The sequence below is a fragment of the Oreochromis aureus genome, linkage group 6, assembly GCF_013358895.1.
Source record: "Oreochromis aureus strain Israel breed Guangdong linkage group 6, ZZ_aureus, whole genome shotgun sequence".
In the NCBI taxonomy this organism is placed as follows: domain Eukaryota; kingdom Metazoa; phylum Chordata; class Actinopteri; order Cichliformes; family Cichlidae; genus Oreochromis; species Oreochromis aureus.
Genome location: NC_052947.1, coordinates 3408974 through 3425217, shown reverse-complemented (window position 1 = coordinate 3425217; position 16244 = coordinate 3408974). Strand labels below are relative to the sequence as shown.

Here is a 16244-nt window from a genome sequence, read left to right as displayed (position 1 = left end):
TTTTCGAGTATTGAACGATTCGTTCATGACTCGCACATCACTACTCTTCGCCTGATCTTCTCCTAAATCGCAACAGTAAATTGGCCTCCTTCCTCCTTCCACTGTTTTCCAGTGTGTAACTTCGTGCTCTCGTTTCTCCAGTTGTCAGCTCCTCAGGCTCATTCTACACCTAACTTCGTACCTAGCTGGACTTGCTCTGCTACCTGTCTCTTTCCTGCGCTGCTGCCAAGTCCAAATTACCTGCCTGCCACCCACTCTTCGCAGTTTTTCATCCACTCTCGGAAAATGTGTACAGATATTCCGCTCCATCTGCTGCCTGTACACTGACTTTTCCCTCAGCTGTCTTCCTTGCCTGGCAGTCAAGTAAGCCTTCTTTACTTCACCTTCTCTCAAAAGTTTCATTTTACGATCAACACTGGGAGTAACGCTGTTCTCCTCCATTTCAGTGGCTCCTGTCCCTGTGAAACTACCTTTGTTTTTTTCTCTCCTGTGATAAATAAATCAGCTAAATTTTTGACTTCCCTCTGTATTGTGTCTGCTTCTGGGTCCATCTGGGGTAGCTGTAGCTCAGGTGGTAGAGCAGGTCACCTACTAACCGGAAGGATCATTAAGTCTGCTGCTTGCCAAATATCATTGGGCAAGATACTAACCCCATGTTGCTCTCCGATGCATCCATCGCATTGAATGCTTGTAAATGTTAGACAGAAAGCACTTAGAAAAAAGTGCTTGTGTGAATGAGGCAAGATGTTCAAAGTGCTTTAAGTGCTCAGAGTAGAAAAGTACTATATAAGAACCAGTCCATTTACCATCCTCAATCCGGCCACCATTTACAGTACGATGAGGCCAGGCATGGACCCAGCGGACCCAATCATACTGCTATTAAGACACAGGTGCAGAAAGTGGGTGCGTACAAACAAGCTCTTCAGTATTTAGACAAACAGTGCCAAGTTATTAGCAACACACAAGAAAAGATGTTTTTTGTGGTCCCAGACATTCAGGCAAACATAGCTCCGACGTCAGGAGGTACCCCAGGTCCCCACCATTTACCCAGAGAATCCTGACTCACCGGTTTCCTTCCCAGGGCCAGCCGTCTCACCAGCTGTGTTTTGGGATGTGGTTTCCCATTTGCTGGAGCCTTTGCACATTGAGCTGGGTTTCTGTGGAGGGCTGCTTTTGCAGCGCTGGCTTTCGGCAACTCACTTCGCTCCTTCCCCGATGACCCTTCTAAGCCTTCCTTCATAGTGAGTTTACTGCTAAAGGCAGCTTATTTGCTAAGCTGGCTTTAGCAGCCATCGCCAGTAGTGGATTTTGATATTGCCCAGGGCGGCATCGTGGTGGGGGCCGCATTACGGGCATCGGCAAAAAACAAGTTGCTCGTACTCATGCTGCCCCGACATCACGCCAGCGCATATTGGGAATGTCATAGGCACTGATCGTTTTTCTATAGAGATTGAAAATGTGACGTCATTCCGGGGTAAAACTGCAAAGGATTGTGGGAACGAGTGGCAAGCGGTACTAGCGCATGCAGGCTTTCACATGAAAACAGTCACACAACGATAAAAAGAAACACAAAAAATGGCAAGAAGCTGTTGTATTATTTACTGCAATAGCCGGTCGCATGACAGCCACGGGAAGCCGACGGGTAAAGAGATCGGTTTTTATCGGATTCCGTCGTGGAAGAGAAATTGTTCAAGCCATGTTTCCGAAGTAACAAAGAGCCGACGGATGGCCTGGATTGCTGCCATTCGAAGACCAAATATAACGTCCCAGAACACTCCAGCTCACATGTTAGTCTGCTCCAAGCATTTCCACAAAGGTACGTCTTCTGTTGTAGTTATTACATATGTTATCATAACATAATTGTTGATGTAGGTTACAAATAAGTCTTATATTGATTTGAGTTGAATTCGTTGCGCTATGCTGCTTTGTTCATTGTAGCTTTGCGGGCTAATGTTTGTTGTGTTTTGTAGGAAAACCAGCCTACAAAATGCAGGAATGCGATCCAGACTGGGCACCCTCTATCAACCTGATGCTGGGCTTACACTGTGCGATTTTTGGCCCATTTTGAGCCGATTTTTGAGTCGTGCGACCGTTTTGGTGATCGGCCCGAGTTTGGCCTTCATCGTGCGTCGTGCATCGTGTAGTATACGTGGGGTAACGAGAAGCGATTAACACCTCACGACCAGCTCCCGATCATCAATCGCTTGGTCGGGAGGATTTCAAACCTGTTTGAAATGCTCACGACCGTCGTGAGGGTGTCACCGCAGCCGCTCACACTGCGCAGGCGCAAACACATAAACGTCGGTGAAAAGACGGAGCAGCACGGCTGTGCAGCGTGTGATCTGGACACAAGCGATGGAGGCACTTGTAGGATTTTAGAAAGCTCATCCGAGCCTTTTCGATGTGGCATCACAAAATTATCACGACCACAACAACCTTGAAAATAGTTGGATTTACATTGCTGCTCAATCACAGCTGCCTGATCAATGTTTTTCATTAGCACTTTAGCAAAGTTGATGGTGGTGATGTGCGTGTCTGTGTGAGTGAGAGACAGAGAGGCAGAGCGAGCGACAGATTTTCTGTTATAACCTTAATTTTTATGGACGCACAGTGTGAGCACTCAGGTCGCATCAGAGCATCGGGCCGTATAGTGTGAGACCTGCATCGTGACCTATGAACTTGTAACCCCTGCGAGTCAATCGTACAGTTTGAGCAGGAGCTGAATCGCGCGACTGAAAAAATCGCACAGTGTCTGCCCAGCTTGAGTCATACTGAGTTTAAAGCTGCTACCACAGCCAGATTTGATCGGTTAAGAGAGAGAGCGATATCAAAACAGCCACAAAACGTCCCGCATATATGTGCCCAAGTGTTGTATTGAAGCAATCAAGTGATGAAAACCTGTTTTCCAGTATGTTGTTTTGAAATTGGGTTTTTTTTTGGTTGCATTGTTGATTTGTTTTTTACCAAAGCAGCTAATAAAGCATGATGGAATACAATGTTGCCTCTTTCTTGTAAGATTCTATAATAGAATTCACGGACAACCGTGAATAGGAAGGTTAACAACAAACCTCGAAAACAACTGAATGTGAAACAGATTTGCTCCACTATCAAAGGACCCTGGATCTATATCGGACAACCATCCATCTAAAAGTAGCGAAGTAAGGTCTGAAAATCTGTTGAAAAGTAAAAGGCCACAGGGAAAGTTAAAGGCTAGGCCTGAAACTCTGATTGTAGGTGACTCTGCCGTAAAGGATGTACAAAGGATATGCGGTAAGAACACTAAAGTCCTCTGCTTTCCTAAGGATATGGTCAACAACCTGAAGGAGAGAATTCTTCAAATTGCAGATGAATATCCAACCGTGACAAACATTGTTCTGCATACAGGGTCAAACGATGTGTCCAAACAACAGTCGGAGGTTCTGAAACGGGACTTTACTGGATTATTAAACACTGTAAACTCTCTGAATGCAGCTGTATTCATCAGTGGACCTGTACCGCCCGTCAGAGGAGGAGACGAGAGATTCAGCAGGTTGTTTGCACTGAATAAATGGCTCATATCAGCATGTACTGACCACTCAGTGCATTTTATCAACAACTTTAATATTTTTTGGGAACACAGGCATCTGTTTAAAGCAAATGGATTTAATTTTAACAAGTCTGGGGTGAAACTGTTCACCTCCAACTTGTTTTATTCCATATGTCATCCATCTGTGCTTAGTCCCAAGGCTGAGATAAACGAGGAGTTATCTCATAAAGAGGAACAAACAGTACTCCGAGAACAGACAAAGCCCAGCAGAAACCTTGAGGAGGAGCTCCATCTGCCCCCACCCGGGAAGAGCCTCAGAAAGGAGAGACATCTGAGGCAAGAAGAGGGGTCCCTACTCGCCTCCAACTCTCTCAACAACACCAACGACCAGGACCAGGGACCATGACCTTCCCCAGTCCCCCAAACCCCTGACAGGCCATCACCCTCCTCCCTCTCCCTTTCTCCCTCCTCCCCACACCTGAAATTCACTGAGGAGATGATGGAGCGGGTCAATGCTGGGCTCAGATCTACCCCCCGGCCCAATCCCTTTTTGTCCTCCATAAACCCCCCACCAGAGCAGCCAAAGGTTCGCCATCGGGCCCCGCCCTCAACAGAGCAATCGAAGTTACATTGCCCAGCCTCGCCCCCTTAGTTCCTCCTTACCACCTTCATGCCCTGTCTCCGCAGTCTGATGTGTGATGTGTGGAGGGTCCGGGCTGCGAGGATTATGGCAGTGGTGACTTTTCCCAGGAGAAGCTGGGACCCTGTTTATTAGAAGGTTTTAAAATTTCTGTACTTTTAGGTGACAGAAGGAGACATGTGGCCTGGTCAAAACACAGAGAGCTGCACTCTAAAAGATCTTTAAATATAGTAAACATACCTTGTGTGCCACAGACTGCTCCCAAACACGAGGGGGCAAATAATACCTCTAAAACACTTAAGTTGGCTTTATTAAACGTTAGATCTTTAGCTGGGAAAACATTTTTAATTAATGATTTAATCACCGAGCACAGCCTTGATTTTATGTTTTTAACTGAAACTTGGTTGGACCAAAGTAACAGTGGAGCTGTTCTCATCGAGTCGACCCCTCCTAACTACAGTTTTATCAGTGAGGCCAGGGTGAGCAGGAGAGGAGGAGGGGTTGCTGTCTTATTTAATGAATCATTTCAATGTAAGCAGCTAACTGTCATGGTCCTGAGTCTGACGACTCAGTGTTTTGTGTTTCTTTATATTATTCTTTGTTCTCGTTTATTCTGTTTTGCCTTTTGTTTAGGTTTGCTATGTGTTAGTGTTTTTGTTTCATGCCTGCCTGTGTTCCCTCTGTCTGTCCATGGTGTCACTGTTTCTGCTCAGGAGTCTGCCTGTCAAGTTCAGTGTCCTGTCGGGTTCTCTGTGTCTGTGTGTTTCCTGTTTTATTCTGAAAGTTCATGTCTCATGTCAGTGTGTTCAGTTTTACCTCTCCTCTGTCTCGTTAGCCTAATTTCTCCCAGCTGTGTCTCCCTCCTGTTGCCCATTCCCTGATTACTCCCCTGTGTATTTAAGCCCTGTGTTTTCCTGTGCTCTCTGTCGCGTCGTCTGTTTTACTCCATGTCCGTCTGCAGAATTTTGTGTAACCTGGTGTGCAGCTCTCTGCCATCTTTCTTTGTGCTTTTTGTTCCTCCTCCCGTGCGAGTTTGGTTTAAGTTGAGTTCTTTAGTTTTCCCCAGTTTAGGTTTGTTTACTCCCCGCTCTGCTCCTCCTGTTTTTGTCACCTTATCACCTCTGTAAATAAACATTCACTCGCACCCCAGCCAGTGCCTGCATTTTGGATCCTTTTCTCAATTCACCACACGACTGCTGCGCAGCCGTGACAGTATCTCCTGGAAGTTTTCAGTCTTTTGAATATATGGCTTTACAGCTGAAGGCCCCATCCAAAGTTATGTTTCTTAATGTTTACAGGCCTCCCAAATACTGCACAGACTTTTTTAATGACCTCAGTGAACTGCTGTCTGTGATCTGTGTTGATTTCGACTGTGTAATTATTGTTGGGGATTTTAACATCCATGTGGACAACCCTCAGGACAAAGGGACTAAAGACCTGAGTAACACCCTGGGCAACTTTGGGCTGACTCAGCATGTAACAGAGGCCACACATAATAGAGGACACACTCTTGACCTACTGATCTCCAAGGGCCTTAGCATTTCAAACGTTACTGTGTCTGATGTGGGCCTGTCTGATCATTACTGTGTTTTCTTTGAAAGTAAAATCTCAGCCCACACAAATATATCAACAGCAGTGATCACAAAACGGTGTATAACTGAACACAGTAGTGAGATCTTTAACCAGGTCTTCCCATTAACACCTGACCTGTCCAGAGGTTCAGTCAATGAGCTCGTCAATAGCTTCAATGCTAAAATCTTAAATGTAATGGACACTATTGCTCCCATTAAGGTGAAAGTTATCTCTGGAAGGAAAAAGTCTCCATGGAGAAACTCCACACTGGTGAAAAATGAAAAAAGAGAGTGTAGGAAAGCTGAGCGCAGATGGAGAAAAACAAACCAAAATCAGTCAGACAACTACAGCTCATTCAGAACTCTGCTGCTAGAGTCCTCACTAAGACCAAAAAAGTGGACCACATCAGTCCAGCTCTGAGGTCTTTACACTGGCTGCCGGTCCGTCAGAGGATCGACTTTAAAGTTCTGATGCTGGTCTATAAAGCTCTGAATGGTTTAGGACCAAAATACATCAGTGACCTCCTGACCCAGTATGAACCTTCCAGATCCCTCAGGTCATCTGGATCCAGTCTGTTATCAGTCCCCAGAGTCAGAACCAGACACGGAGAAGCTGCATTCAGCTTTTATGCTCCTTATATCTGGAACAAACTCCCAGAAAGCCTCAGATCAGCTGAAACACTCAGTTTATTTAAATCCAGGTTGAAGACTCACCTATTCTCAGCTGCTTTTGAATAAAGCACCAAATCCACACTTAAGTTTAAATTTCAAAACCTACTTTTTAACTACTGATTTTATCTTCTGTTCTGATTTTATCTACTGTTTTGATATTTGATTTTATATACTGTTTTGTTTGTTTGTTTGTTTGCTTGTTTTAATCAAATTTAAATCATGCTTTTTATTTGTTTTTGTTTTTAATGTCTCTGTAAAGCACTTTGAATCACCTTGTTGTTGAATTGTGCTATATAAATAAACTTGCCTTGCCTTGCCAATAATGCCAGTTATAAATAAAGACAATAAATTGAATGAATTACGAAACACTCATTTTATTTCTATTAGATCTGAAAATGTTGTGTAATACTACAACCTGAAACGACAAATAGATGCGTTTGCCTGTACAGGAGATAAAGGAAAGAAACAGCTGTGAAATGGAATAGTCCAAATCACCAAAGTAAACTGGACCTGGGCTTGTTGCAGGGATCTGACGTTACTAAACATCTTGTGAGTGTATGCACTCACACTTAGGACCATATAATAATAAATATGTGCGTGATGAAAGTTTTGCCTTTTCGTCAGGTCTGTCTTTGTACGGACCTGCCGTGTTCTCCGTCGTTTTGTACATAACTTTGGCAAATAACTGGCAAATAAAATGCAAGTAGGGATTAAAACCGCAGAATTAATGACTACCGGTGCTGGAAATACTAGCGCTTGATGCAGTGTTTTGATTTTGTTGCCATTCGTACCCACAAAGCAATGCACGAAAGTCACGTGGTCTGTCGATCTCTATTGCCCATTTGCTGGGAGTCAGGGTGCCCTCCGTTTGCGAGGTGCGCCTGCTTGCTGCTGTGCTGAAGTGAAAGTAAACTTTATTGTCATCTCCGCTATATACTGTCCAGTATATAGAGAGACAAGACAATGAGGCTCCAGTTACAGCAGTACAAGTAAACAAACAATATATATAAGAAGAGTAAGAAAATAAATATACATTTTAGGACTAGGGGTAAAGGGATCAATAACAATTTAAAGTTTATAATTTTAAAGTTTATAAACAGTTTGATGATTTAAAGTCTCACACAGAACCTGTTGAAAGTGGAGGAGGCCTTGCAGCTTCCAAAAAGAGAACATTTCATTCATAATGTTGTAAATCCAAGCCCATTATGTATTCATGATTTGAATGCTGGGTTGTGCTGATGCTGAGAAATCCCAGAAATAAACCCTAGACAAAGTGAATCTGTGAACTAAGGTGTAGGTCTATTAGGTTATGTTGTGGTGATCCTTGGGTTGGGAGATCGGTGTTCATACTGGAGTGCAAAATTAAAACCAATGGAAGATGGACAAGAAAAATTCAAAGCCATCAGGTCCTCAGTTTAGAAAAAAGAGAAAAGAAGAGGAGGAAAAATGAGCAAAATATACAGGTAAGCAGATGAGTCATTGGATAATGGCAGGTCATGTCATCCTGAAACAATCAGAATCAGAATACTTTATTAATCCCTAAGGAAATTATGTGGGTTACAGTTGCTCCAAGAAGAAATGGTAAAAATAGCAACAGTAACAGACTAAACTCCAAACTATACCTTATGTTACAGATTTTACACATTTAAGAAATAGCACTAATATATACAGCTCACTCAATTATAAATATCAAGGATTAACAGAGGTGATTATAAATAAATATCAAGAAAATTGACAAGAATATTCCAGAGTAGAAAAGAGTGTGTGTATAAAGGGTGTAACTATTGCTGTGTTTACAGTGTGTTGGAACCTGGACTTCATGTGTGTCACTGAGACTTGGCTGAACACTGGTTAGTCCAGTATTTTATTACCAGCGGGTTGTTCCTATTTTAACACACCACGGACATCAGGGAGAGGTGGAGGTACGGTGGATGTTTTCAAAAAGGATTTTAAATGTAAACAGTGTTTTTTACAGCCTTCATCTTCAGGCTTTGAGCTGACGTGTTTTGAAGTCAATCACTCTAACTCTGTGCTCTTTGCTGTTATTTATCGTCCCCCTAAATAAAATAAGAACTTCATAAATGACTTTTCAGAATTTCTAGCTGGGATTATGCCCAACTACAATCATGTTCTTATTGTGGGAGATTTTAATATCCATGTCTACTGTCCTGACAAACCTCTGGTGAAGGAGCCTTATTGACTGTTTTATTCTGGTCCAGTCCATCCCTAGTCCCACACATGGACAAGGAGACACACTAGACCTGGTCATTTCACACAGTCTACCTGTGTCTAACGTGGAAATCTCTGACACTGCCTTTTCTGACCACATGCCTGTATTATTTGATGCTGTGTTTTCTCACTCCCTTGGACACAGAGGACCTCCGCTCCTGGTTTGAATCTTCTTGCCTAACTGTTCTGGACTCTGTGGCACCATTAAAAACCAGGCAGCCCAAGGCCAAAACCTGGGCCTTGGTTTAATGACGCCACTCAGGCTGTGAGGAGGGAGTGTCGTAGAGCTGAACGCAGATGGAAGAGGGACAAACTGCAGGTGTCTCTTTAAATCTTAAAGGACTGCTGGCGTCTCTATCAGGATACAGTCAAAGAGGCTAAAAGGGAATACTTGTCCAAGATAATCTCCTCCAACAGTCATCTTCCAATCAGGTTTTAAAAACCTCCATAGCACTCACTCTAAAAAATGAAACATGGGCTTTTTAAAATTAATTCATAGTTTTATGTTCAATATACTTAAAATTGTTAATCTTATGTGTGTAATTAATATTTTTAAATTTGATTTAATTAATTCTAAACCGTTTTAATGTTAAATAATAGTGATATTTTCAATTTATTGAACACATTTAATTAAATCCAAAGAGCCCTTTCCACATCCTTTCTGAGCATGCGCAGAGAATGAAAAAAATCTTCGCGCATACGCATTCTTCTTCATCTACGCCACATTGTGCTTTGGCCACGTGTTTGGAAAGAGGGATTAATCACGATTCATCCGCTGGAGTTAAGGTAATTTCTTCGTATTTTTAATAGAATATAATTTAACTAGTACTTTGTGATAATATATGGCGTATATTTTTCTGGTAAATATATGGGCCGTGTGTGTTCTGTAGGTTTTAGCATTTTGTAGCATTTAGCTAGCATTGGAAACATTGATTTGCATATTCGATGTTACTGCACATTTGAATATTGCCCCATCTGCGTTTAAAATTTCATTCGCACTCCGAATAGCACACTTATTTTATTTGTTTTATTGCAGTATCAAGTTAGAAGAACGTTAGCTATCCACTGCTTGCTAAGCTTCGCCTGTGTGAGTGTGTCACGCAGGCGACCTCTGAAGGTGACCCCCCACTTACCCCCAAAAATGGGCTTACTACCACTTACTATGGGCTGCTCCGGTATATAATGGTAAACGTGGTCACACACGATCTCCAATCGATTGTCTTCTGTTCGACAATCGATTGGAGATAGAAGGCATGATTTATGAAATGAGTAACAGAAATTTTGGAGCATTTGAAATTTAACTTGTATTATTAATACATTTTAAAAGAAACAGGAGTGTTCTTAAGTTTAGACCATCTCCGTGCAACCCCTTGCATGTGTCTCACTGTACACGATTTTTTTGTGGTTTTCTTTTTCTCTCAGGTTGCTGCTTGTGGAATTTGGAGCTGTGGAGATTTGAGCTGTGCTCCAAAAGTGCATGTAAAGGTACAAAATGCTTTCATATTATTTATTTTTTCCTTAATATGCAATTTTACATTTTGAATTCTCTTATTTGGTCTTTTAGGTTATTAATGTGGTAAGCCTTGCTCTTTAAGTGTATCTAAAAGGTACCAAATTCTAAAACACTTGAGACTTAAACACTCAATTCTTGGTCTGAGACGCTCATATCCGTGCATTTACAGTCATTGTCTTTGTACTTTCAAAACATGGGGTGGTCTTAGGACTCATCTAAGTCGTGCACATGTTGCTAAGCCCTCTCACACTGTAGAACATGTTATTTTGACTTGTCCTTCTTGTTCTGAAAGCCACATATCAACAAGCAGAGAATGCTTCCTCCATATTAATAAACATCTCAAGAGGTTTGAGACAGTAGATTGTGTTTATCAAAATTGTTCTTTCAAAACTAATGTATATGGTACTTTCCAGACACAAGAGTAGAAAACATTCATACATGCATGCTAAGAGATTTCAAAAATGAAATAGTGAAAAGAACTGAATTTACAAGTAAAAATGATCTTTCTGAGGAGTCTGCAGATGAAGGGTCCTCTGACTTGCATTGTGATGCTGGTGTAATTAGTGAAAATTTGGAGGAAGCTGTAGTTAAAAACCTTGCCTTGGTTTTATTGACGTTGGAGGTCTTTTCACATGTACCAACATCAGCAATCGACAATTTAATCGAGGGGCAACATTTTCTATTCACTACTTCTGCTTTACCCTTAACAAATAGTTTAACTTTGACTGTTCTCAAGGAGCATAATATTGAGGTTAGTGCATCGCTAGTGAATGAGTTGTGCACTGCATTATACACTGGAAATCCACTACTTAAAAGTATTGCAAAAGGAGGATCACTTGAAACAACATTTAAGCGCAAGAAGTTTTACTATGAGAAGTTTAATGTTGTTGAGCCAGAGGAATATGTTCTAGAGGAAAAAACAAAAAAAACCTTTCAATATATTCCACTGCTAAAGTTATTGGAGCAGTTACTTCAACGTGAAGATATTGTTGGAAAGCTAGTTGACATATAATCTTTATGGGAATGAATTTGTAAGCTTCTCATTCTCTAACACAAAATAGTGCTTGCTTGCAACGTGTTGCCCCCTAATGGCAGAAAACTACACACTGTCACTTTAAATATTAGAATAAAATCTGCTTTGCCCTTTAGTATATTTTGGAAAAGCAGACATTTGTGAAAGTAGGTGTCTGCTGTGCATCCAGTTAAAAACCATATATCTAGATTGTCAACTAGCAGGCTACGTTACATTACTGTGACATTGTTTCTCCCTGCAAGTTGTGAAATGAGGATTATAAATTCATCTTTATGGGGAAAAAGCATGTTTAAAATTACTTACAAACAATTATGAATTGGTTAAACAACAATAAAAATTGTCTTTTTATGTTTGTGGGGGTCTCTACTAACATCAAAACAGTAATTGCCCTGCATGTGTTATTTTGTTTAGAGTTCCCGAAGTGAAGTGAAGTGTGAATGCATCCTTCAAGCTGTGATTATATACCTGAATGAGAACCCTCAAAATATCATCAAAGAGTACATGGTAAGTTTATTTTTAAAGGGATATTTTCACCCCTCGGTAAAATTTTGACTGTCATAATTCCCAGAGTTTTGTAAGTTGAAAAATGCTGCCAGATCAGGCATTCTCCTGATCTGGCAGCAATCATTTTTCTTTAAATTAGCTTACAACAATAAAGTGCATGGGAACTACTAGGATTTTGTTTCCATTCACTTACATTGTTTTATGCTAAACTAAAGAAAATAACCCTGGTCAGCACAATATTAATATTATTATTAATAATATTATTACTTTGGCACAGGTCCATCTGAGTGAGGTGTAAATTAACTCTTCAGTCAGTGTAGAGGGCAAAGTACTTGTAGTTGTGTAGCAGGTAGCATCCAGCTGCTGCTGGATTCCAACCCTTCATCTTACAGCCATTTTATTGTTTTTGTTATCCTTTCCGTTACAACTCACACAACTATTGGAAATGCCCCCTCCTTGGCCAACTTGGTTATTTACTCCAAAGTCACATTTTATCTCAAGAGGGTTTGAGATTTGCTGTTTGCCCTGGGAATGTTCGCGTGAAAAATGTGCTCGTAGGGTGTTTCATTAGCATCGTGCGGCTGTACACCACACATGGTAGGGGCACCCACAAGTGTCAGTTTTTTAGTTTTGTTTTTGTCATTCGATACGTGTGCGGTCTGGAACTCTCTCGGCCGTTTGAAACTCCTGCCGTGTGAACCGGGCTTAACGTGTGCACCGCTGCATGCTCCTTCTGCCCAGTCCATGTTTCATTTCTCTTCTTCTTGGTCTTTATTTGGTGATAGTCTTAAATCCACACTTTTCTTTGGTCTGTTCTCCTCAGTCTCATTCAGGGATCTGTGTAATTATGGTAGTGTGGACCATTTAACTAAAATGGAGTGAATAGACAGATGATGGGATGACCAAAATACAACGGATTTAAAATATTTCTGTCCTTTTCAGGATTTCAACGTGATGGAAGCTGAAGAGCTCGAAAGGATGGATTTGGGGTGTTTATAAAATAATCCACGAAGGAGCACAGCCTGATGACTCCCTTGAACATGTTGGCATCATTATCGAGAGATGCACCGTCTTGCAGGATCTTCACGATGTGGCGAGCAGGTGTGCACTTTTGTTTGGGCTAATTAACTGCCTCAATCTGAGTTACCCAAAGCCACTTCGCTACACATTTGAGTTCTTCCAGAAGGTGCTCACAAGTGCTGAAGAACAAACTCTGCCAAAAGGAGACGCAATGACTCTTCCAGATCGAAATGTCCCCCAAAATAAGTGCTCTGTTTTCTTGCTGACTAAAAGTTTTACTGTTTAAAAGTTTATAAATATATATATATGTATGTATATATATGTATGTATATATATATATATATATATATATATATATATATATATACATATATACATGTTGATCCTTGTTTGTAAATATTTTGTCATAGCTTTTAATATTTAAGAGATTTACTGAATGCTATTTTTCTTTTGATTGTGGAAAAGAAAACATAATTCAGAAACTGAGTTTTTTGAACTGGGGACAGAATTACCCAGATGGATATATTTTCTTGTTTCACAACATTTTCTTCAGTTTGAGTTGCTGTGGTAATTCTGCAGACTGTAGCCATTGCAGACCTACAACTGTAGATCCTGAAATCATTCTGGCAGGTTTGACATCCTACTCCTCACTACACTGTCACTTAGTTGAAACTGGAAAGTTGTTTCAGATGTTTACATTTTGTTTTACACACTTCATTTAATGTTGCATTATGCAGTGTTGTTTCCCTGTTTAAGCTTTGCCTCATTAAAGGCTTTTGTTCAAGTTGTTAAAGCAACACAATTTTTTTTTGTATTTACACTTCATATTAGCTCTGGTGTACCAGGTTTCCATTGTAGGTCAAGGATCTTGAGTGTTATAAATGTTAAAGTGTATGTGCAAACAAATGTGAAAAGGTTCTAAGGTTGTCACCTGTACTCAAGTTAAGTGCTGGAAGAATATTTTGAGATTTGTTATATGCATTTTTTAAATTGTAAAATTATGATTTTTATTATATAATAGAAAACTTATAATTCTGAATCAGATTTTTGGAACTGGGAACTAAATTGTCCAGATTTACCTTTTTGTGTCACTTAAGTATTTTCTGTAATTGCATTATACAGTGATTTTTAAGTTGCTGTGGTAAATCTGCAGATCTGACTAGAATCACAAGTTGTTGTATTGAATTTGACATCTTACGGCACACTACAATGTCACTTTGTTGAAACTCGAAAGTTGTTTCCAATGTTTAAATTTTGGTCATGCACTTTAAGCATTTAATATTGCCTTATGCGGTGTTGTTCCCTGTAGAAGCTTTGCCTTGTTAAGGCTTACCGTAAATAAAGTTGTTGATGCAGCACCCTTTTTTGCATTTACACTTTATGTAAGCTTTAGTGTAAGAGTTTTCTATTGAAGTGCAAGGATCTTGAATGTTACAAATGTTAACATGTGAGCAAGTGCAAAAAGGTTCTTGAGTTGTCACCTGTACTCTGTAGTTAAGTGTTAGACCTTTGCTGAAGACCTCTGAAAAGTCCAAACACCTAATTACAATGTATAGATGACAACTCAGGAACCTTTCTAGACTTGTTTTGTTGATACCTAAACATTTAGCATATAGATGAAACTATTCATTAAATCATTATTAATCAAATTAATTAGGTCCAAAACACAATCTAAATGGTGCCATTAAATTCAAATTAATATTGTCAATTGAACCTAAAGCAATATAGTTAATAAAATGAACAAAGTGTTTAAATTCTGATTAATAGTGTTAAATAGTAACAATGAAAGGAAAGCTGTTGCTTTTATAGAACAATTTTACTTCTGATAAACATCACCATTGAAATTGCAGATAACAACCATATTGATTTATGTTTAATTGACCAGGTTTTGTGGAAAAGATTGCCTTAACTTTGTCAATTAAATCCAACATTTTATTTCTTAGTGCTGACTCAGCACTCTTAAAGGTTTTTAATGACATCTTCCTTACCTGTGGTCCTGGTAATCATCAGGAAACAACATTTTACTGTCTCGTTTACACCCTCTTACACCAACTTACAGGCATTCGTTGTACTACTTTGTTCGTACTACTTTGAATTGGTTTAGGTCTTATTTGTCTGCTTTCTCTATTAAACCACTTCCTGCATGTCTAGAAAATATAAAAACTTGAATGTTCCTAAACTTTTTAAAATGTAATTCAAACAAAACAGAGGTAAGAGTGTTTGGGCCTAGCGGACCTTGTGATCCCTCCTCTATTGATTTGGGACCCCTGGCAGAGTATTTTAAACTTATTACTAGGTTGGGTTTTAAGTAGAGATGGCACGATACCACATTTTTATGTCCGATACCGATATCATAAATGTGGATATCTGCCGATACCGATATGAATCCGATATAGTGTTTTTTAATCAATAAAACTGTTTTTTTAATATCTTGCTGCATTTTGTATAAGTTCAAATAAAGTTTAAATAAACAACAACACTAAAGCTATTCTGTTATACCTGTATGTAAAAAATACACTGCACCCAAAATATTTCATAGTTCAGCAACACTGATCAATCTAATAAACTTAAACCTACTCCATCCTCCCTATTCTGGTATTTTAAAGAGTACTTAGCAGAAATATTAAGCAACCTAACTAATAGGGTTGCAAACTCCCAGCAAAAGAAAATAGGGACCCACCCCCCACCCTCCACCTCATGATGCTTAATCGACTAATCAACTTTAATTTGATGCAGGGTGAAAAAAAATGCACAGAAATAAATTATTTTTCAAGAATAATTAAATAGATTCAACATCTTTCTTCAACAGAATTGCAGACTGCACAGATGGTACCTTCCCAAAGGAAAAAGTACTATAGCTTACTAGGGTATATTAGACTTAACAGTTACTATATACAGTAATGGACTTCTATACATTTTACATCAGATTAAAACTTTGGGTGTAAGATTCAGATAATTATTTATTAAAAGCTAGGCATTTTAAATGAGAATAAGAAAGAAAAGTATGTCTTTGTGCCCCCTTTTCCCTGTTAATGCCCTATCGGCCCCCCTGGCTAAACTTTGCTAGATCCGCCCCTGCACAGTTACCAGCCGTCAGCTACGTAGAAAAGGATCCTGGTCTAGAAAGTAATATTAAATAAATTCTAACAACAGCTTATCAAGCTTAAACGTGCTGCTGTTGTTCAGCCGCTGGTTTCCTCTTTCTGGTGCAAAGTGGGCCAAAAACAAAGAAGAGAGACGGACTCGCGACAGAAAAGCCGATCAGCTGATCATTAAGCAGTTTCACGATTGAAGTAGCAGCAAGAAGAGGCAGCCGCTCCATATATCGGTTGTTAAGCTTAACATGGGAACGCTTTACAAACATTCAGAGATGAACTTACACACTTGCTTTACTTCTCTCTGGGATAACTTCCTCGGAGATGAAATGCTGGTTTGGTAGTGAGGCTACAAATACACACAGCCGCTCTATCACGTGAGCACACTGCTCCGACGTGCTACGGTTATGAGCCGAGTTACGCCGTGTCGCAAGTTTTGTG

General features: G+C 40.1%; 1 long non-coding RNA gene across 1 annotated transcript; it reads left to right on the top strand.

Moving 5' to 3' along the window:
* The first annotated feature begins 9390 nt into the window (after positions 1-9390).
* On the top strand, positions 9391-13005 carry LOC120440565. Its single transcript, XR_005613339.1, has 4 exons — positions 9391-9424; positions 10061-10123; positions 11596-11688; positions 12631-13005. It is a non-coding gene; the product is annotated as an uncharacterized LOC120440565 (long non-coding RNA).
* The last annotated feature ends 3239 nt before the right edge of the window (positions 13006-16244 follow it).